The sequence below is a fragment of the Ornithorhynchus anatinus genome, chromosome 4, assembly GCF_004115215.2.
Source record: "Ornithorhynchus anatinus isolate Pmale09 chromosome 4, mOrnAna1.pri.v4, whole genome shotgun sequence".
Taxonomy (NCBI): domain Eukaryota; kingdom Metazoa; phylum Chordata; class Mammalia; order Monotremata; family Ornithorhynchidae; genus Ornithorhynchus; species Ornithorhynchus anatinus.
Window position 1 is genome coordinate 40,888,531 of NC_041731.1, and position 23,081 is coordinate 40,911,611.

The 23,081-nt window shown below is 46.7% G+C and overlaps 1 protein-coding gene across 1 annotated transcript in view; it reads right to left on the bottom strand.

Annotated features, from left to right (window-relative positions):
- The window catches only part of GPSM1 (G protein signaling modulator 1), a 151,201-nt gene that overhangs the window by 49,715 nt on the left and 78,405 nt on the right, over positions 1 to 23,081 (bottom strand). The window lies entirely within an intron of this gene.

A 23,081-nucleotide genomic window follows, 5' to 3' on the forward strand; every position in this document is an offset into this window, starting at 1 on the left:
ATCTGCCCTGGGTAGCATGGCTCAGTGGAAAGAGCACGAGCTTGGGAGTCAGAGGTCATAGGTTCTAATCCCAGCTCCACCCCCTGTCAGCTAGGTGACTTTGGGCAGGTCACTTGACTTCTCGTTGCCTCAGTTACCTCATCCATAAAATGGGGATTGAGACTGTGAGCCTCATGTGGGACAACCTGATTACCCTGTATCTACCCCAGTGCTTAGAACAGTGCTCGGCTCATAGTAAGCGCTTAACAAATACCAACATCATTATTATTATTATTATTATTATTATTATCTCCCAGACAACAGGGAACCCCTTAAAAGACAGGATTTAGCTATTAGACCTGTGACCTTGAACTGTCCCGGAGATTTTGTCCGCAAAGGAGAGAGAGGGTAATTTGTTCTGCTCCTCATCACTCTGAAGTTGAATCCAAAGGAGCTGCTAGGACGTGTGCATTTGAGTGGAGCGGAAATAATAACGCAGCGGAAGGCCCAGAGAAGACAGAATCGTGCCCATTCCTGTTTCCACTGAACAACAGGATATTTGATTTGCGGCCTTTGGGAAAGTTCAATAGGAGAGAGGAACAGCTTGTTCTGTAAAAATGTACACACTCTTTCGCCCTTAATGCTAAGTAAATAAATCTATCTTGCAGTTCTCCTTGGAGAACAGGGTAGAAGTAAGGGCCAGCTTAACCTTGAAGCCATGGTAGCAAAGGGCTGCGTGTAATGCCTCGGGTGCTGGGCCGGGAAGCGTGGCAGTAGCAATGGCAGAGGGGAAGGGGGTGGGGAGAGGGGGCCTTTATCTAACCAGACCTTGGTTTTCATATCAGAACCTTGAACAAACCAACTAGTGAAATTACAACTCTCTGACTTCTGTGGAGTCTGGGATAACTGTCTTTAGTATATCCCCAGATCAACCCCAAAAAGCCTGCCAAGGGAGAGCAGTAGAAATGCCAGTTAAATCACACTCCTTTTTTAATTAGGACTGACACCAGCTGGGCTGTATGGGGTCATAATGTGGTGAGTATTGCATTCGTTTGCTTTATATAATCTGGTACATTAGACTTTTCACTTACTTTTCTCTTTACCCCTACCCCACCGACCCCAAAGCCTCTCTATCAGAGAAGCTTAAGGACAGTTCTTCCAAGCCTCTTATCGCCATGCTACAAGCTCAGCTGGGAACGAGTAGTGTTTACTTTGGGAACTCTGGTTGAACCACTCTTAACCTGGAGAGTCCTGGAAAACCTACAACTTGGGGATTGTTCATTCAATCCTTCAATCGTATTTATTGAGCACTTACTGTTTGCAGAGCACTGTACCAAGCATTTGGGAGAGTACAATATAACAATAAACACATTCCCTGCCCACAACAAGCTTACAGTCTACAGGGGGAGAAAGACATTACTATAAATAAATACATAAACTATAGGTATATACATAAGTGCTATGGATCAGAGAGAGGGGATGAATAGAGGAAGCAAGTCAGGGTAATGCAGAAGGGGGTCGGAGAAGCGGAAAGGAGGGCTTAATCAGGGAAGGCCTCTTGGCGGAGTTGTGCTTTCAATAAGGCTTTGACGAGGGGGAGAGAGTCGTGAGACCTCAGACCCATTTCCATCCCTCCCTCTGGGAAGGGAGCTAAAGCCCAAGTGTTGGAAGTCCCTGGGGCAGAGTTAAAGGGTTCATCTTGGACTAAAACTTTAGATCCCTGAAAACCTACATGTTATCCCTATCAGTAGGTAAAGCTTCTCAGAGATGGAGTAGAAAAAAGATCAGTTTTCCAGAAATAAGACAGGAGGGGCGAAAAAGAAACAGAGGTCATAGAGGACCATCAGCTGAATACAAGTTAGCAATGTAGTCTTGATTTTGAAAAAACCAGTATGGGTGGACTTGGGATGTATCAATAGGAGTGACAATGATTCCGATGGTAACAATAATAATACTACTAATAATAACAATCGTGGTACTTTTAATTGCTACAGTATTAAGCACATGGGGTAGATACAAGGTATTCAGGTTGGACACAGTCCCTGTCCCAACCAGGGTTCACATTACAAGTTGGATGAAGGAATGTGACACACCCAAGAATTGGGAAGTGAATCGGGAAGGAATGAGAAGCAGCGTGACCTAGTAATAATTATGGTATTTGGTAAGCACTTACTAGGCGACAAACATTGTACTAAGAGTTGGAGTGGATACAAGTAAATCGGGTTGGACATAGTCGCTGTCCCACCTGGGGCTCACAGTCTCAATCCCCATTTTACAGTTGAGGTAACTAAGGCATAGAGAAGTGACATGACTTGCCCAAGATCACCCAGTAGACAAGTGGTGGAGTCAGGAGTAGAACCCATGACCTTCTGACTCCCAGGCCCGTGCTCTATCCACTACATCATGCTGCTTCCTACTACACCATGCTGCCTTTCATGGCCTAGAGGACAGAGCACGGGCCTGGGATTCTGAAGAATCTGGATTCTAATCCTGGCTCTGCCACTTGTCTGCTGTATGGCCTTGGGCAGGTCACTTATTTAACTTCTCTGTATCTCAGTTACCTCATCTGTAAAATTGGAAATTAAGACGGTGAGACCCCATGTGGGACACGGATTGTGTCCAACTTGATTAGCTTACATCTACCACAGAGCATAGTACAGTACCCGGAACATAGTAAGTGCTGAGCACACAAACAAAAAACGTGACGTTTTCATCCTTTGCTGTTGTGGCCCTTATTGGATATTGTGCTCAATTTGCTCTTTAAAAAGAGAAACTGGAGAGGGTCTAGAGAAGTTCGACAAAAGTGAATAAAGAGTCAAGAAAGGGACCCTGAGAGAGAAAAAAGATAAAGAAATTGAAGTTGATTAAGCCTGAAGGAAAGGCGGCTGGAGCAGAGTGGGGGCACTTAATGAGTCTTCAAGCCTATGAAGGCTTTTGGTGGGAAGAATATTGACCAGTTGTTCTCCAAGTGCACCCGAAAGGATGGAGCAAGAGGAAATGGGCTTAATGAAAGCAAGGGAGAGTCTGGGGGTTAGCAAGAACTTGACCACTAGAAGGATAAAACACTGCAAAGGGCTACCAATCAATTAACAGGTCGTGATGGGGTGCTTACTGTCTGCAGCACACTATGAAACATATGGGAGAGTACACAGCACAACAGAGTTGGTAGGCATGTTTCCTGCCTACAATGGCAGATTTTTAAATCATATGTGTGTGTCCTTGAGGAAATAGTATGGGCCCGGGAGTCAGAGGTCATGGGTTCTAATCCCCACTCCACCACTTGTCAGCTGTGTGACTTTGGGCAAGTCACTTAACTTTTAGCTGCCTCAGTTACCTCATCTGTAAAATGGGGATTAAGACTGTGAGCCCCGTGTGGGATAACCTGATTACCTTGTATCCCCCCAGCGCTTAGACCAGTGCTTGGCACATAGTAAGTGCTTAGCAAATGCCATCATCATCATTATTATTATTATTAACTTCTCTGTGCTCAATTCCCTCATCTGCAAAATGGGGATTTAATACGTGTTTTTCCTCCTTCTTAGACTGTGAGCCTCATATGGGACATGATTCTCTTGTATCTATCCCAGTGCTTAGTACAGTATTGCACTGTACTGAACCTACCCAGTGCTTAATACAGTGCTTAGTACATAGTGAATGTCTGACAAATATCATTATTATTAGTAGTAGTATTATATATCCTAAAGGATGGGTTAGGCATTCATGTTATATTGTACTCTCTGAAGTGCTTAGTACAGTGCTCTGCACACAGTAAGCGCTCAATAAATACAATTGACTGACTGGCATGGGCCTAAAGGCAGGGGCTGGCCCAGATGACCCTTCAGAGTCTCTTCCTGTCTTGGGATTGGAAGGGTCTACATGAACTGGGCTTTGCAGGTCAGGTAGACAAATCCTGAGTGGACCCAAACGGTGTCCATGTGTGACTGAGCTGGAGCATAACTGACCTCACGGGGAAGATGTTCGCTGCCTTTCTTTTCCATGGGTGAGAGGACAAGGATGCCAAATTCTGTTGCTGCTGTCACAGCAGCGGGAAGACAGCATTTTCCTGGCCCAGAGTCATTTTTGTCTCCAATGCATCCGCAGCTCATCACTTCATTCTGAAATGTTAGATAATTAAATTGTCCTGGATGAAAATGAATTGGTCTTCCAAGGGGATTCTTGTTGAGTTCTGAGATAATAGGACATAGTCCTGATGAGATCATCCAGTGCAGAAGGCCATTTTAGATGGCAATCTGCATCCTGGCCAGAGTCAGAGCCAGGCAGAGCATCTCTTAAAGTAGACTCGGAGGCCTGAAGCCTGAGCACTCGGGGCTGGATTGGTTAGCGTTCAGCTGCCTGTGGGGGCTCCAGCCTAATCAAAGCAGGGAAAAAGCCATCCTCAGCCACCTGGTTGCTGGACGTTTGCCTGGCTGGGCCCATCTGGGAATGGCGTGAATAGCCAATAGCATCACCTTGCTCTCTCCACAAATTTTCAATATGTTACTGACCAAGGATGGTTATTCCAGGGGGTTGAAGACAGAACAAGAAGACCTAGGTTGTAGCTGCAGCAGAAGAGTCGAGGTGAGAGTTAAGGAGGAACTTGGCAAGGGAAAGTAAATTACATAGAGAGAGGCTGAGGAGGTCAGTTTCTCTGGAACGCTTTGGATACAGGCTAGCTACAGCTCTCCATCTGTTTGGGCTATGTTTTGAGAGAAGAAGGAAACTGGATGAGATGACCTCAATGGGTCTTGTCCCAGCCCAAAGATTTCGGCATTCACTCTTCAAAGTTACATGGGTCAGACCTGACCTAAAATGGCAGGTTTTAGCCATCAGTGAAGCTGCTGCTTTTCACTCCTAGTTTTCTGCAGTGGGAGCAGAAGTATTTGAAATGACGAGGCCACAGGCAGAGAGGCTGACTTGCCCCCTCTTTCCACAGGGACAGAAAGAGGATAGTGGATTGTGAGTGGTATTGGAATCAACCCTGCTTCAGGATCCCTTTGCCCTGAAACCCACAGAGATTATAAATACAGTGGATGAAGGACAAACAGAAAGTCCCTAGCTGTGGCTCCAAAAAGGGGTTATCACATTCTTTCTAATTTTTTTCTTTTAAATGTGCTTTTGGATTGTTCATCTGCATGGTAAGGCCCAAATCTATGGCAGCTTGGCCTAATAAAAAGAGCCCAGTTAAATGTTTTGGGATTTTCAATTGGTTACAGAGTTAATTATACACCATCTAGTGCTTTTCTTGAATCTGCAACAACACTAACTCAAAAGATAAAGTGATAATGCTGTGATCTCTAAAGCCTCCTTTCCTTTACTAATAAAATATGCATAATCAGAAATTACGGTAGTTAATACTAGGGTCAACAACTAGGTTTTACTCATCAGGGGAATCACTGGGGCATTCTCATGAACTGCCCAGTTTTTCCACTCTCAGGCTCTTTCCCAATAGATAAATACCTTGCTACTCCTTTATTAGCAACAACAACAATAATAATAATAATTGTGATATTTGTCAGTGCTTACTATTGACATTAAAGGCAGCTCTTTCCCCCACTGTCTGTTCTTCATACTTGCCATCTGCAGAGCTCAGTACATTGGAAGAACGAGAAATAGTCCCTGCCCTGGAGGAGCTGACCCGCTGCTGGGAAGGTCAGGACAGAACACAGACATTAGACCAGGCACTGGGGAAAGGGATGGAGGGAAAAGATCCTTTAAACTGTAAGCTCATTGTGGACAGGGAACATGTCTACCAATTCTGTTGAATTGTATTATTATTATTACTATTATTATATTTCTTAAGTACTTACTATGTCTCAAGCACAGTTCTAAGCACTGGGGCAGATACCCATTAATCAGGTTGGACCCAGTCCCTGAGATTCATTCATTCATTCAATCATATTTTTTGAGGGCTTATTGTGTGCAAAGCACTGTACTAAGCACTTGGGAGAGTACAGTATAACAATAAACAGACACATTCCCTGAGCTCCCTGACACAATGAGCCTAAGTGCTTAATAAATACCACTGATTAATAATAGTGGCGGTATTTGTTAAGCACTTACTATGTGCAGAGCACTGTTCTAAGCGCTGGGGTAGATACAGGGCAATCAGGTTGTCCCACGTGAGGCTCACAGTTAATCCCCTTTCTACAGATGAGGTAATTGAGGCCCCGAGAAGTGAAGTGACTTGCCCACAGTCACACAGCTGACAAGTGGCAGAGCCGGGAGTCGAACCCATGATCTCTGACTCCCAAGCCCGGGCTCTTTAATTGATCCAGCCCCTGTCTTCGAGTAGCTGATGGTCTAACATGAGAGACAGGATCACCCATGTATTCATGGACAATTAGACAAAGGTGCTCATGTCAGAGGTGTAGAACAGGAAGGATGCAGGCAACTACAACAGGGATATGTTTCCAAAGATTTCTTGTAGAAAACCTGTTTCAGGGAAGCCGGACTAACCGGTGCCCAAGATAATGATGAATAAATGAAAGCTGGCCTTCCAGCCTGCTAGAGATACTCACCACACCCGGCAAATATCTGTCTCCATCTCCGTCTCTGCGGAGGAGGGGGAGGACTTCTCTTCTTGTTGTCCCCCAGATAACCTGGACTCAAACTCAGTTTCCCCACCTCCTCTCCATGGCTGTTCGCCCCAGCCCGGCCCTCCCATACAGCCTGACCCTCCACCATCAAGGCGTCCTTGCTTTCTCTCCCTAAGGCCAAAGGCAGCCTGAGTGGACCCAGAGAGATTTCCCTACTGAAATCTCTGCTTGAATGATTTCTGGTTCATTTCTTCCTTCCCAGCCCCACCTTCTCTCCCACCCCCACCACCCCCAACCAGTGTTTACTGGCACGGCACACAAGCCCATGGCAGATAGATGGAAACGTTCTGGGCATTTCTAAATGTTCTCTCTGTCTCCTAGTTTGCTGAGGTTTCGAAGCTTAGCAAGTCCCAACTTTCCTGTGAAGAATCAGCTGAGCAGCCTGCCTGACTAGCTGTATTCAGGATTTATTTACTAGGTTGGTTTGTTTTGGCCCCTGCCTCGATGTAGGGATCCCGAGGTGTTTTGGTTTTTTGTTTTGGATAAACATTCTCTCCCTGCCGTGGCTGGCTCACCACCGCCGCTGGCTTCTGTTTTCACAACGGCTTCCGTCTGTTGATTTTGAAACCTCCCTGGCCGACTCGACCCGCTTCTTCAGCAGATGGGGCACGAGGCCTGCGGGAGGTGGCGGCTCCAGGGGAGGTGGCCGTCTGCTGAGGAGAAGAGAATCTGGTCTGGAGAAGCCACCTGTGGTTCCAGCATCCTTGGGTGGACCCATCAGGAGGGGCGTGTTGGAGGGAGGCTGGGAAAATACTTCTCCCTCCTGGGACTTGGACAGGACTATTTGGAAGCAGGGCTACAGTGGAAAAGGCCCTGGCTTTTACCCTTACCTCTCTCTGCAAGTCTCATCTCAGGGTAGGTGCCCAGTGGTTCTCCCCAGGGGAAGAGGAAGCTCTTTGTTTCTGTGTGTCCGCTGGGCTGGCCCTGAGAGCCAATGGCAAACCGCTACAATGGGGTGTCCGAGAGTCACTGCCTCCCCTTCGCTTTCTCCACCCCAGGTAGGCAGCCACTAATAGGCCAGATTCCTCTCTCTTTGTGGCAGTAAAGAGAAGATTCAGGGGCATCGCAGACGACACACAGATCTACATCTCTGCCCCTGTCCTCTCCCCCTCCCTTTAGGCTCGCATCTCCTCCTGCCTCCAGCATGTCTCCACCTGGATGTCGGCCCGCCACCTAAAACTCAACATGAGCAAGACTGAGCTCCTCATCTTCCCTCCCAAGCCCGGTCCTCTCCCAGACTTCCCTATCACCGTGGATGGCACGACCATCCTTCCTGTCTCTCAGGCCCACGATCTCAGTGTCATCCTCGACTCGTCTCTCTCGTTCACCCCACACATCCTATCCGTTACCGAGACCTGCCGGTTTCACCTTTACAATATCGCCAAGATCCACCCTTTCCTCTCCACCCAAATGGCTACCTTACTGCTACGTGCTCTTGTTATATCCTGGCTAGACTACTGTGTCAGCCTTCTTTCTGATCTCCCTTACTCCTCTCTCGCCCCGCTCCAGTCTATTCTTCACTCCGCTGCCCGGCTCATCTTCCTGCAGAAACCATCTGGGCATGTCACTCCCCTTCTTAAACACCTCCAGTGGTTGCCTATCAACCTCCGCTCCAAACAAAAACTCCTCACTCTAGGCTTCAAGGCTCTACATCACCTTGCCCCTTCCTACCTCTCCTCCCTTCTCTCTTTCTATCGCCCACCCCGCACGCTCTGCTTCTCTGCCGCCCACCTCCTCACCGTCCCTCGGTCTCACCTATCCCGCCGTCGACCCCTGGGCCACGTCCTCCCGCGGTCCTGGAATGCCCTCCCTCCTCACCTCCGCCAAACTGATTCTCTTCCCCTCTTCAAAACCCTACTTAAAACTCACCTCCTCCAAGAGGCCTTCCCAGACTGAGCTCCCCTTCTCCATCTACTCCCTCTACCGCCCCCCCTTCACCTCTCCGCAGCTTAATCCTCTTTTCCCCCCATCTCCCTCTGCTCCTCCCCCTCTACCTTCCCATCCCCTCAGCACTGTACTTGTCTGCTCAACTGTATATATTTTCATTACCCTATTTATTTTGTTAATGAAATGTACATCGCCTTGATTCTATTTAGTTGCCATTGTTTTTACGAGATGTTCTTCTCCTCGACTCTATTTATTGCCATTGTTCTTGTCTGTCTGTCTCCCCCGATTAGACTGTAAGCCCGTCAAACGGCAGGGACTGTCTCTATCTGTTGCCAACTTGTTCATTCCAAGCGCTTAGTACAGTGCTCTGCACATAGTAAGCGCTCAATAAATACTATTGAATGAATTTGAGGATATCACATTCTCAGGAAATTTCTTTCCCAGAGAAGGATCTGGGGACCCTGGGCTTTGATGGAGGAGAGCCAAGAAAATAGGAATTTAAATGACGACAGAATTCTTGGGCCATTAAGCAATGATTGGTTTAATCCCGCATTTGTCGGAGGGGTTTAAAAATCAAAAAAGGAAAATTGAGGTCGGGACCTGAGACCTTTTCAGTAGGGCAGACCTAGTTCATGGTCAGTGGTGTTTCCTTTGAAGGAGAAGGACTACTATCAATCAGTCAATCAATGGTATTTATTGTGCGCTTACTTTGTGTGGAGAACTGTACTAAGCCCTTGGAGAGTACAATACGACTATAAGAATACATTCCCTTTTTATTGATAAAAATATACAATATATATGAATTTCTAGAGAGTAAAAATGGTTGGCACTGGAAGAGGCTGAAGGCCTCTTCCCATCCCAAGGAAAATTGCTTGATGGCAGCTGGGGAAAGACCTAAATTCCATCATTTAGGATGGAACAGGGTGAGTATTGAATTCCCATTTTACAGTTGAGGGAACTGAGGCACGGAGAGGTTAAGTGACTTGCTCAAGGTCACATAGCAAGCCACTGGCAGAGATGGGATTAGAACTCGAGTGCTCTGACTCGCAGGCCCGGGCTTTTTCCACTAGGTTAAGCTGCTTCTCCAGTTGTGGGAAAACCAATGAAAAGTGTTCAGGAGGTCACTTCTAATGATGGAGAGAATGAAAGAGGAGGGCCAACAACCCTGCACACCTAGAAAAATGACTCTGGAAAAGGTAGCAGCATACCTAGAGAGTGCTCTCCTCTGTCGGAAACTGGTTCGCACCACCTGAATCTATGTGCTTGCCAGGGTTGCCAAGCTTACTGACCCTGGGGGCAGCACAATCTTCAGGTATGAGCAACTCAGAGGTGGTTGGAGAGGAGAAGAGAGAGGGAATGTATAAGAGCACCTCGTGCCTTTCTTTCTCTCCTCTTATCCTGGGAAGTCTGGATTATTAGGTATTGAGCTGAAGGATCATGTCTACTTTACTGTACTCTTCCCGGTCCTTAATACAGTAATAATAATAATGATGGTATTTGTTAAGTGCTTACTATGTGCCAAGCACTGTTCTAAGAGCTGGTATTTATTGGGCTTTGATTGATCGATTGATTTGCTGACTGGGGGTGGGGGGTGGGGGAAACCTCTGTACACTTTTATGTCCTTCAAATAAACCAATAAGGGGGTGGGACATGCTTCAGAGTAGTGAGTGGGGTGGGTTTATGACCAGAAGCTCCATGCTGGGAGTGATGGTGGAGTGGGGCGATGCCCAGATGGTGGGCAAAAAGCAGCCAAGAGTGTGCTCTCTGGGAACCACATTTGGAATAGCTGCCTTCCAAGTGGCTGGTTCCTTCATATAATAGAGACTCAATGGGTGGGACAGGGAGGGACCCCTCCCTGGAGGGGTCTTTGGACCTGCCTGTCCTCAGCCAATAGCCCTGGAGGAGTCTTTGGGTCTGTTTCCCATGGCCAGGCCCAGGCATGGTGACTTGCAGATTGAAATAGCTCTCCAGGACTGGGGTCCCCTGGGGAGAGGTGGTGGCTAGGATGTGATGCAAGGAGGATACTAAGTCAGTCGAGTAGCCAGGCACATGCCACCCAGAGATGATTGGCCTCTAATGTATTGCCCCGAGGTCCTGAGGCAATGTGTCTATCTGGAGAGATGGGGGAGGTGGGGCCTGGCCGGGGGTCCTCTAGACCTTATGTTTATCATGGGCAGGGAATGTAACCATTAATTGTTATATTGTACTCTCTAAAGGGCTCAGTATAGTGCTCTGCACATGGTAAGCACTCAATAAATACGACTGAATGAATGAATGAATGAATGAAAGGGCAAGTTCCACTTTTGGTAGCTCATCCCCTCTCGCTTGGAAACGTCACAGAGCAGCCTCTAAGATCCCTCCCGACTCTGTTGCCTTCCCCACCGGCCCCCTCAGAGTGTCTCTCTGGCTCACTACAGCTGGCAGCACATGGAAGGAAGCTGATTTCTAGAGTTTTCAGGCCCCTCTGCCTGCAAGGCAGGGCGGCCGCACAAAGAGACCACCAGCCAAGCCTGTTCCTCAGTTGGAGAGGAAAAGGGGGAAAAATAATCCAAAAAACCCAGAACGTCACACCAAACAAACAGAAAGAGAAATCTTTGGCTCTGGCTCTAAACTGTAATTTAACTTTTTTCTCCTGAGCAACTGGCATTTTCTCCCTCTCAGGCACTTCATCTCTTCCCCCATCACATACACAGAGACGAGCAGCTTGACTTTCAAGGTTTCCCCAGCAGAGATCATTTAGAACCTTCAATAATAAGCCACATTATTGCAGGATTGTCCCTAAATCTATCCAACTTAGTTTTTGGTCTTGGGCAGTGGCATTAGGATGCTACAAGGAACCGTGTGTGGTGCTTCCCCTCCTTGACATTCAGCAATAATAAAATAATTGTTGCATTTGTTAAATGCTTACTATATGCCACGTGTTGGGAGTAGATATAATTAGATCAGACACAGTCCCTGTCCCAGTCACAATCTAAGGGGAAGGGAGAAAAATCAGTCAACAGAATTTACTATTTGCTTACGGTGTTTCGAGCTCTGAACTAGGTCCTTGGGAGAGCCCAATACAATATAGTAAAGTTGATAGACATGTTCCCTGTCTAAAAGGAGCTTACAGTCCTGAGGGAGAGAAAAGGTATTTTATCCCCATTTTACAGATGAAGAAACTGAGGAATCAAGAAGCTAAATGCTAAGGTCCCCCAACAGGACAGTGTGGGAAACAGGATTAGAATTCGGGTCTCCTAACTAATAATCCATCGTGAATTAATTGTATGTTAAATTTTAAGCCCCTCTCGAGCCTGTTGATAACTCGTGCCTGCATAACTTCCTATAGTAAGGAATTCCATATGGTTTTATTACTTTGATCTCGTCTATCTCTCCGCCGACCCCGCACCCACATCCTGATTCTGGCCTGGAACTTCCTCCCTCTTCGTATCTGACAGGCCATCACTCTCCCCATCTTCAAAGCTTTATTAAAATCACATCTCCTTCAAGAGATTTTCCCCTACTACAGCTCCCTTCTGTGTCGCCTTTGCATTTGGATTTGTACCCTTGATTCACCCCTCCCTTAGTCCCACAGCACTTATGTGGGGCTATGGGGCAGCCACTCATTCTCAGTCTCTTTCATGGGCTCCTCCTCTGCCTCCCATCCTCTCTCTAGCTGTGGGAGTCCCTCAGGGCTCAGTTCTGAGTCCCCTTTTATTCTCCATCTACACCCACTCCCTTGGAGAACTCATTCATTCACATGGCCTCAACTACCACCTCTCTGCAGATGATTCCCAAATCTACATCTCCAGCCCTAACCTCACTCCCTCTCTGCAATCTCACATTTCCTCCCACCTTCTAGACAACTCCACTTGGATGTCCCATGGACACCTCAAGCTTAACATGTCCAAAACAGAACTCCTCACCTTCCCACCCAAACCCTGTCCTCTCCCGGAACTTCCCAGTAGACAGCAACACCAACTGTCTCTCAAACCCACAACCTTGGCGTTATTCTTGACTCCTCTCTCTCATTCAACCTGCGTATTCAATCTATCATTAAATCTTGTTGTTTCAACCTTCACAACAGTGCTAAAATCCACCCTTTCCTTTCCATCCAAACTGCTATCATGCTAATCCAAATACTTATTCTGCCCTGTCTTAATTACTGTATCAGTCTTCTTGCTGACCTCCCTGCTTCCTGTCTGTAACCATACCAAGTCCTACTTCACTCTGCTGCCCATATTATTTTTCTACAAAAATGTTCAGGCCATGTATTCCCACTCCTCAAAATCTTCCAGTGGTTAACCATCTACCTCTGCATCAAACAGAAACTCCTTATAATCCACTTTAAAGCACTCAATCCCCTTGTCCCCTCCTACCTCACTTTGCTATTGTACCACTACAACCCAGCCTGCACAAGTCGATCCTCTAATGCCAACCTACTCAGTGTACCTCGATCTCATCTGTCTCGCTACCAAACTCTCGCCCATGTCCTGCCTCTGGCCTGGAACACCTTCTTTTTTCATAGCCAACAGAATATTACTCTCTCCACTTTCAAAACCTTACTGAAGGCACGTCTCCTTCAACAGGCCTTCCCTGACTAAGCCATGATTTCCCTCTGTATTGCTCTGATTTGTATCCTTAATTTAGCCCTCCTTTGGTCCCACAGCACTTATGTACATATCCATAATTGACTTATTTATATTAATAGCTGTCTCCTCCTCTAGATTATGAGCTTGTTGTGGGCAGGGAATGTGTCCACCCACTCTGTTTTATTGTACTCTCCCAAGCACTTAGTACAGTGCCCTGCACACAGTAAGCACTCAATGAATACAACAGATGATTTATTATGTACCTATCTGGAATTTATTTTAATGTTTGCTTTCCCCTATAATAATAATGATAATAGGTTGTCCAATGTGAGGCACACAGTCTTAATCCCCATTTTACAAATGAGACTCTAAACTGTAAGCTCTTGTGGGCAGAAAACATGTCTTCCAACTTTGTTATACTGTATTAGAGAAGCAGTGCGGCCTACTGGAAAGAGCCCGGGCCTGAGACTCAGAGGATCTGGGTTGTAACCCCCACTCCTTCACTTGTTTGCTGTGTGTCCTTGGATGTCACTTAACTTCTCTGTGCCTCAGTTTTCTCATCTGTAAAATGGGGATTCAATCCTACACTCTCCTACTTTGACCGTGAGCTCCATGTGGGCAGGAACTGTATCCAACCTGATGATCTTGTATCTACATCAGTGCTTACTACAGCGCTTGGCACTTAGTAAGCAGTTAACAACTACCATAATTCATATTATTATAATTACTCTTCCAAGCACTTAATACAGTGCTCTGCTCACAGCACTGAATAATTGATTGATTGGAAAAGTGCTCCTTTTGTTGGTTTTGAATTTCCACATCCAAGCTTCAGTGGGTGCCCCCTCACCCTGGTGCTGTGGGATTCTATGAGCTTGAATTCCATGTATTTCTCCAATCCACCCCATTCAGAATCTGGCTGGAAATTTTTCTTTTTAAGTTATCTGTTAAGCACTTACTATATGTCAAACACTTTTCTAAGTGCTGGAGTAGAAACAAGTTTATTAAGATGGCTAGGATCCCTGTCCCACATGGAGGAAGATTTAATCCCCATTTTACGGATGAAGTAATTTAGGCACAGAGAAGTTAACGATTTGTCCAAGATTACACATCAAGCAATGGACAGAGTCAGGATTAGAAACCAGGTCCCCTGACTCCCAGGCCAGTGCTCTGTCCACTAGGTCACACTACTTCTTGTAGGGCAGAAATGGGTGTTTTGGGATGCTCACTCACTCTTCCCTTCCTGTTTGGGAAATGGGAATCTCCATCTGGCATCTCTAGGCCTCCCTAGTGGACCCATCCAAGTTCACCCAGCAGATTCAGGGTGGTTTGGAGACTGTCTTGGCAGGAGGAGCCAGGAATCCCAAGTAGGTCTGCCCCCTCAAGGACCTTTGTGTCTGTTTAAATGTTAATTTGGGTGCCCCCTGTGCCCACTGCCCAAGGGCACAGACCTTCCCACTCCAGTCCTGACTCAATCCAAGGAATCCGGGCAGACCATGCCAGAGTGGTGATCTCAGGGAAAAGCCGGCCTACAATCTTTCTCTCTGGAACAACTTGAAAGGGAAAGACAGAGAGACATTGGAATCTCGCGCTCACTGTCCTTGTTTCCTCCCCTCCCTTCTGTGTCGCCTTCCAGCCCCACAGCTCTTATGTCCACGTCTGTAATTTTATTTGTTTATATTAATGTCTCACTCCCCCTCTAGATTCTAAGCTTATTGCGGGCAGGGAATGTGTCTGTTATATTTTTGTATTGTACTCTCCCAAATGCTCATTACAGTGCACAAAGTAAAAGCTCAATAAATATGACTGACTGACTGACTTGGTTTCCCTTGCAGACTACCAGCCTGAGCAGGGAATGGCAGCATAAGAACTTGGCTGATCTGGACACCTGTGCTCAAATTCTGCTTAGGCCAGCAAAGAATCTTGAGTTTGCAAAAGTTCAGCCTGAACCTTAACTCCTGCACCCAGGCACATCACTAGCTGCACAAACATATACATAGGGTGGCTGCCTGCAATTTTAGTTGGCTGGGCCCACACATAAACAGCAGCGTGGCCTAGGGGATACAGCACGGGCCTGGGAATAAGAAGGTCATTAGTTCTAATCCCGGTTCCCCCAACTTGTCTGCTGTGTGACCTTGGGCAAGTAGCTTCACTTCTCTGCACCTCAGTTACCTCATCTGTAAAATGGGGATTGAAACCGTGAGCCCCACGTGGGACATAGACCGCGTCCACCCTGATTTGCTTATATCCACCCCAGAGCTTAGTACAGTGTCTGGCACATAGTAAGCACTTAATACCATAATTATTATTATGATATTATTATTATTAAGCTGGCTAAAGGTTTGATAACTGGGCTCGAGAAAAGTATAAGAGAGAAAGCGGGAAGAGCTCTTTTTAGACTGTAAACTCATCTTGGGCAGGGAACATGTCTACCAACTCTCTAGTACTGTACTCTCCCAAACACTTAGTACGAAGCTCTGCACACAGTTAAGTACTCAATAAATAAAACTGATTGATTGACTGATTGAGCTCTGAGCAAGAGGAGTTCTGTACTCAAAGTCTTCCCCAAGTGAGTGAACTGAGCAGCTATGTTCCTTCAGGCTGCTTAGGTTGAATCATGGACCGAAGAAACTGTTTTAACCTGAGAATAGATTTAAGCAGCAGGAGAGCCTTGAAGCCTCACATAAGAATCTTCTGAAAGGTAAGTCAGATATTGGGGTCAAGGGTTTGAGTTGGGGGGCTGCAGTAACTCCTTTCCTGGAGGTCTTTGAAAATGGGACTCTACCATCAGAATCCCCTCCCTTGGGTGGATTTCTACTTGCGTGGTCCTGCTTGGAAGCAGGAGTGTGGACCTGATGACCCCAGAAGATGTGCTTAATTTTGGTCAAGAAATAGCAGAGGGGGAGATTTCTCTTGTCCCACCTCCCTGCCGTTTGACCCCGAATTTTCAGAATTCTTTAGAGACAATAACGTTTTCAGAAAATGATGTGAGTGTGTGTGTATTAAAAAGAGCGCATTAGGAAATTCCCTCAGCAAGCAGAACCAGGGTCCTTGCTGGGTTTCAATCATAAACTCAGCCACCCTAAACCCACTTGATTCTGCCCTATTACTGCTTCTGCCCCAACGCTGTCCAAGCAAGCTACCGTTGATTCAAACATTCGTTTTCCCCAGTACTGTTCCCAGGACATGTTCTGAATCCTTCCTCCCCGCCCCCAGTGCCCCTGAAAGGAATTCAAATAACATTTATTAATGGTGAAAAGATGGTCTGTCTTGTTGGGTACAAAGTGTAGGGCAGGCGGGGCCCAGCTTCCAGGGGGTCAATGAGTTTACTGTTCCCTCCCTATGCTGGAATCCGCACCCGCCGGGGTCTCGGGCTGGTGCCGAGGCTGGTGCTAGAGGCTAGAGACTCCTGGCCCTGAGATGAGGGTCCAGGGATGACCTTCCCTCAGCCCTGTCACTCTGCTAAGGAGGGAACGAAGGCCAAGCTAGACCTTGCTGAAAGGCCCATTAACAAGCCTGTATTTCATCGAGCGCCCAAAAGGCGGGAAGGATCTTATAGGTACCAGCAAAGCCAGTTGGGACGTTCCTGAGTATGAAGCTGCCTGGTGCCAAGCACTTAGTACAGTGCTCTGCACAAAGTAAGTGCTCAATAAATACCACTGATGGGTGAGCTCCCTCTATTCATTCAATAGTACTTATTGAGCGCTTACTATGTGCAGAACACTGTACTAAGTGCTTGGAATGTACAAATCGGTAACAGATGGAGACATTCCCTGCCCTTTAGACCATGACCTCTTTGTGGTTAGGGAATATGTCTGTTTGTTGTTGTACTGTACTCTCCCAAGTGCTTAATACTGTGCTTTGCACACAGTAAGTGCTCAATAAATTCGATTGAATGAATTAATGAATTAACTGGTTGATTCAGAGCTGAGCAGATCCAGGAAGGCTGGTGGCAAAATTGCATTGACTGAACTGAGGCTGGGCCTCTAGAACAGTCCAGGACCCTATGAATGGGGAGCCTCCCCGGAGCTGATCCCAAGGGAGAAGCAGCATGACCTAATGGGAGGAAAGAGCACAGGCCTGGGAGCCAGAGGATCTGAGTCCTAATCCTGGCTCTGCCACTTACCTGCTGTGTGACCTTGGGCAAGTCGCTTCATTTCTCTGTGCCTCAGATCCCTCATCTTTATATTGAGGATTAGGAATGTGAGCCCTGTGTGGGACAGGGACTGACTGTGTCCAACCTGATAATCTTATATCTAACCCAGAGATTAGTACAGTGCCTGGCATATAGTAAGCGCTTAACAAATGCTATAAAAAGGGACTCTCCTTCACTGGGGGTACCTGTAATTTCCCTCTGCTAAACAAAGCAGGCAGGACCTTCTTCCCCTCTTCCTTCATCAGTCCCTCAATCAGTGGTATTTACTGAGCAACTACTGAAAGCTGAGCACTGTACTAAGTACTTGGGAAAGTGCAACAAAGACAAACATATCTTTACTACTAGGGTAGCCAAGTGTTGGTCCACAAAAAAACTGTATCCTGAGGTGCATGTGACATTACACGCATTATTCTGACAGGTATTATGCATAATGTTGTACTAGTAATAAATAGTAATAGTATTTATTAAGTGATTAGAACACAACACTGTGGTAAACGATGGGAAAGAATAAAGGTAGGAATTAGACACGGTCCCTTGTCCCTCAGCAGGCTGGGATAATGTCATACGGATGCATTTATGCAGAAGTTTTCCAATTCCTCCCAAACAAATGTTTCTCCCGGATGACCTCTGTCATCCATCCCCACAATGGCCAGGGAGCCATTGCTTTCCCGCTCAAATCCCTCTGAGTCTGACCACTTCTGGGCCATGGAACTCGGAGGCAGGAGTACTAAGGGAGGCTCGATGCTTAAACTCTAAATATTGGTCATTGGAAAGTCAACATGTCCAAAACTGAACTTCTCATTTTTCATGCCAAATCCTCCTCTTCACCTAACACTTGATTTCAAGACCACCATCCTCCCTGCAGTCGACCAACAACTTTGGCATTATTCTTGACTCCTCCCTCCCTTTCAACCCCCCATACTCGGTCTGTTGCTAAATCCTGCCGGTTTTCCTTCATGTTTTTCCATCTCTTCTTCTCCATTCAAATGGCCTCAAAACAGGTCCAGACCCTTGCCATATCCCAACTTGAGCACTGTATCAGCCTCTTCACTGAACTCCCTGCATCCAGTCTCCCCCATCTCCAGTCCATACTTCCCTCTACTGCTTGAATCATTTCTCTTCAAAGTCAGTCCACACACACCCCCCACATCTGAGAAACTCCAATCATGGCCCATCTGTCTCTGTATCACAGAAGAGGAGGAGCGTGGCCTAGTGGATAGAGCATGGGCTTGGAAGTCAGAAGGATCTGGGTTCTAATCCCAGCTCTACCACTTATCTGCTGTGTGAGCTTGGGCAAGTCACTTCACTGCTCTGTATCTCAGTTACTCCGTTTTAACTTTCCCAAGCATGGGGCTCACAGTCTCAATCCCCATTTTACAGATGAGGGAGATAACAGTGATGCCATTTGGTAAACACTTATTACTGTGCAAATACTGAGATATAATGATAATCAGGTAGAACACAGACCTTATCCCACATAGGGCTCACAGTTTAAGGTGATGGAGGACAGGCATTTAATCCTCATTCTGCAGATGAGGAAATGGAGGTACAGAGCAGTTAAGCGACTTGCCTGAGGTCACAGAGCAGGCAAGTGATAGAGCCGAGATTAGAACACAAGTCTTCTGACTCCCAGACCTCGGCTCTTTCCACTCCTAGGCCACACCGATTCTCATCCTAGGCCAGGACTGCATCTCACGCCTTGCTTCATCATGTGTTTCTCCACCCCGAGGCCCAATACCTGGTTTTCTTGAAGTGCCAGGCACCTCTACCTATCTCAGCTCCACCCTCATTCCAGCTCGAGTCCATTTTTATTTTCCCCCGGAACTATTCTGTCCTTGTAGGTTCATAACCACTGTTAGCACTTCTGTTGTATTGACTCACATAGTTTACTATTTAGGAACTAGATTCTAATGTACCCACTTTTTCCTCCTCCTGTCGGTAATTCAGAGTCTGTCTCTCCCACTAGACTGAAAACTCCCTGAGGTTATGGATCATGTTGAAGGACCCTATCGTACTCTCACAAGTACTTCCTACAGTGCTCTGCAAACAGTAGACATTCAATAAATGCCACTGATTGAATCTATATTGCATTACTGAGTTGGTTCTATAAATGGGAGGGGCCTGCTGAAAATCATTAAAATTCCAAGTATCTGGCCACTATATTCCCTTTACCCTCAAGACACTCACAGTTCAATGGGGAAGACAGACAAAAATTATTTTCATTCATTTAATAGTATTTATTGAGCATTTACTATGTGCAGAGCACTGTACTAAGTGCTTGGATTGTACAATTCGGCAACAGATAGAGACAATCCCTGCCCAGTAACGAGCTCATAATCTAATAGCAGGATCAGGATGAAGAACTAGGATCCACAGAAAGTACAACAAACAGAATGGGTTGATATAGTTGAATATAAAATTGAATGTTTGAATAAATATACAGATGAGTAGAAAAATATACTTGAGTGCTGAGGATAGAAATAAAATACATAAAAGCTAAAAGTGGGTATTGAATTGGAGAGAGCCTAGATAATTGGGAATTAAGCAGGAAAGGCTTACTGGAGGAATAGGGTGGTTCAGGGGGGGTTTCAAGATCTGTGATCTGGCCCGGAGATGGGAGAACCAAAGGGAAGGCGGGGGGAAGGGAGGGAGGTGGTGATGGCTGTGGGTCCGACTGGACCCCGGCTTCTGAACGCAGCTTGCTAGAGCTAGGAAGGAAGGAGAGAGGCAGGAGTCTGAAAGCCACCTCTGGGCATGCTTGCACCTCCTCCTTAGGGCAGAGTCAAAACAAACTCCCTGTTTGCATCACTGCCAGCAGGGAGAAGAGGGAAAAGGAGAGAAAAAGGGGAGCAAGGGAGAAAAAGAAACAAACTTGCTTCTGGTTGTTTTATTCCTCCTCTCCCTCTAGGGGCCCCTCTCAGCCTCTGCCACTGATGTTTTACTGCTCCTGGCCCCGGTAATAATAACTGTGGTATTTGTTAAGCACTTTAATATGTGCCAGGCACTGTAGTAAGCACTGGGGTGGATACAAGAAACTCAGGTTGGACACAGTCCCTGTCCCACGTGGGGCTCGCAGTCTCACTCCCCATTTTACAGATGAGGTAACTGAGGCCCAGAGAAGTGAAGTAGCTTGCCCAAGGTGACACAGCAGACAGGTGGCACAACCTTCTGACTCTCAGGTCCATACTTTATCCACTATGCCACGCTGCTTCTCGTAGTGCGAAGTAGTCCCTTAGCGGTGCTTGTGCAGCATGGCGTAGTGGATAGAGCACAAGCTTGGGAGTCAGATGGTCATGGGTTCTAATCCTGGATCTGTCACTTGTCTGCTGTGTGACCTTGGGCAAGTCACTTCACTTCTCTGGGCCTCAGTTATCTCGTCTGAAAAATGGGGATTGAGACCGTGAGTCCCATGTTGGACAAAGACTGTGTCCAACCCAATTTACTTGTGTCCACCCTGGTACTTAGTAGTGTCTGGCACACAGTAAGTGCTTAACAAATGCCACAGTTATTATCATTATTTTTATTATTATTATTATTATTAAAGCTGAACTCATCTCCTGCCTTGGCACTACTCTACTGGTGTGCAGCCCACCCTTGGCCACTCTTGGCATACAAGGCGCCTAGCACAGTGGCTGTTCTTGGCCTCTGTGTGTGAGGCAGGTGAGCAGTCCCCATCCCTGCCCAGCCTGACCGGTCCTCCTTGGCACTGTCACTACTGCTATTTGCTGTGGGAAGGTAGCGTGGGTGGGGATGAAAGGGGATTAGAGAATCACTTCAGCTTCTGGTGAGGCATGGAGCCACCATCTTGGCATCCCCTCGCTCTCTTTCTGGCTCAAAAGGGCAAGGTGGCCCAGGTGCTTCTCGCCAATTTTTTGCAAGATTTTTTTGCTGCTTGGTGCCAAGACCATGGAAGGCAAGTCCCTTAATTTCCCTGCGCCTCAGTTATATCATCTAAAAAATGGAGATTAATACTGTGAACCTCAAGTGGGACATGGACTGTGTCCAAATGAATTAGCTTATATCTACCCCCGTGCTTAGTTCAGTAACTGGCACATAGTGAGTGCTTACCAAATATTATTTTTTTTAAAGGGCACCTAAGCTTCAGAGCCACATTTGATACCGAGAAGCACATGTAGCTAGCAAGGTATAGGTTCCTGGCCCTTGCAGTACTCTAACCGTGTTATGACAAGGTGGTAACTATTTGGGTGGAAAGGAAGGAGCAATATGGAAGATGTTATGGAGGAAGAACCACCAGGATTTAGCAGTAGATTGAATATAAAAGCTAAAAGGCAATGAGGAGCCAGACAATGCCAAGGTTGCAGGCTTTCTCTTCCTTTCACCCTTCTCAGGACCTCAGCCCTGGGCTTTTTCCTAATCTACTTCTTCAGGCAAAGCAAACCTGGGTCCCTATCTGAAAATCCACCTGAGATATGTTTCAGGTGATCTATTTTGTGGGGCCTGGATACTCCTGATAAGCTGCTTAGGGAGACTTGGCTGAAGAAAGGACGGGAGGCTTGTGAGGCTTCTCAGCAACATCCTGGAGAGTACAGGTAAACCTTTGCCAGTCCACAGTGGGAGAAAGTCCAGGAGGTCAAGCTGAACTGGATTGGAACATTTTTGGGTTGTGGAATTAACTAGGTGAACTAAGTCACGTCTTCTCAAGGCTTTAAGGAGTAGAGTTCCAGAGTTTCTCGATACCTCAGAAAGGGCTGGAGTCACTTTCTTCTCCCATGGCCATGGTCTAGCTAATAGCAATATTATTTGTTATATTCATTAAGTGTTTACTAAGTGCCAAGCACTATGCTAAGCACTTGGGCAGCTCAGTGCACATGGGGTTCCTGGTCCAAGGGGTTCCCGGTCCAAGGGAGAAGTCAGAGTTTTCTGGGCAGTCAACCTCCCTGCTCAAACCCAGGATTAGACCAAGAAATCAGAGTGTCTCTCTTCCCTCATCTGTTAAATGGGGATCAAGACTGTGAGCCCCTTGTGGGACAGGGACGATGTTCAACCTATCTTGTATACACCCCAGTGCTTAGAACAGTGCTTGGCACAAAGTTACCATTTAGTGATTACCACAATTATTGTTATTATCATTATTATTATTATCAGAGTGTTCTCCAGAGATGCACTCTGGCTGAGCAGGCCTGGGGGAGTCTGAATTTCTCTTGTTTCCCTCAGTCTCTCATAGCCTAATGAGGCACAAGGCAGGAAGATGAGGGAGGGTTGAATTGAACAACAGAGACTTTCAGAGTCAAGAGGCGAAGTTAGGGGGTAGCCATGGTCAGCCCTAGCCAGCCCCACTTCGCAGATTCTCCCCTTCACCCTGCCTTGGACTTCGAAGGGTGTAGGCTGGCAGCTGGAGATCTCCTGCCCAAATCAGCCTCCTTCTCCTCCCCTTCTCGTTTTGCTCCAACAAAAGAAAACATGGTGGCGCTTTGTATGTTGTGATTATCAACTTGGGAGAATGAACAACAGATCAAAATGAACAGACTGTCCCAAACAGTGACATGCTGTAATTACTATGGCTGTCAGGGGAGTGGGTAAACAGCAGCTGGGCTCTGAAGGTTGATTTCAAGGAGGAGTAGAAATGGGTCTTCTTATTGCAGGCTCCCCTCTAGGGCTGCTTTAGATCTCAGGGCTTTCTCTCTGGGCTTGAGGGAGATGGGAAAGAATAAAGCCCCTGGAGGATGAGCCCAGAATAAGGTTTAAGGAATTAGGCTTAAGCTGCAGCAGGAGGAATATAAGGTGAGGTATAAGTAGGCACTTGTCAAAGGGAAAAGATGTTGGGTTGGGAAATTGAGTGACTGAAGAAAATGGAATCTCCCTTCTGAAGGGCTTTAAAAGGGGAGAAGTTTCTATCTGCAGAAGACTTGGGACAGGGAGGCAGATAGGACAGCT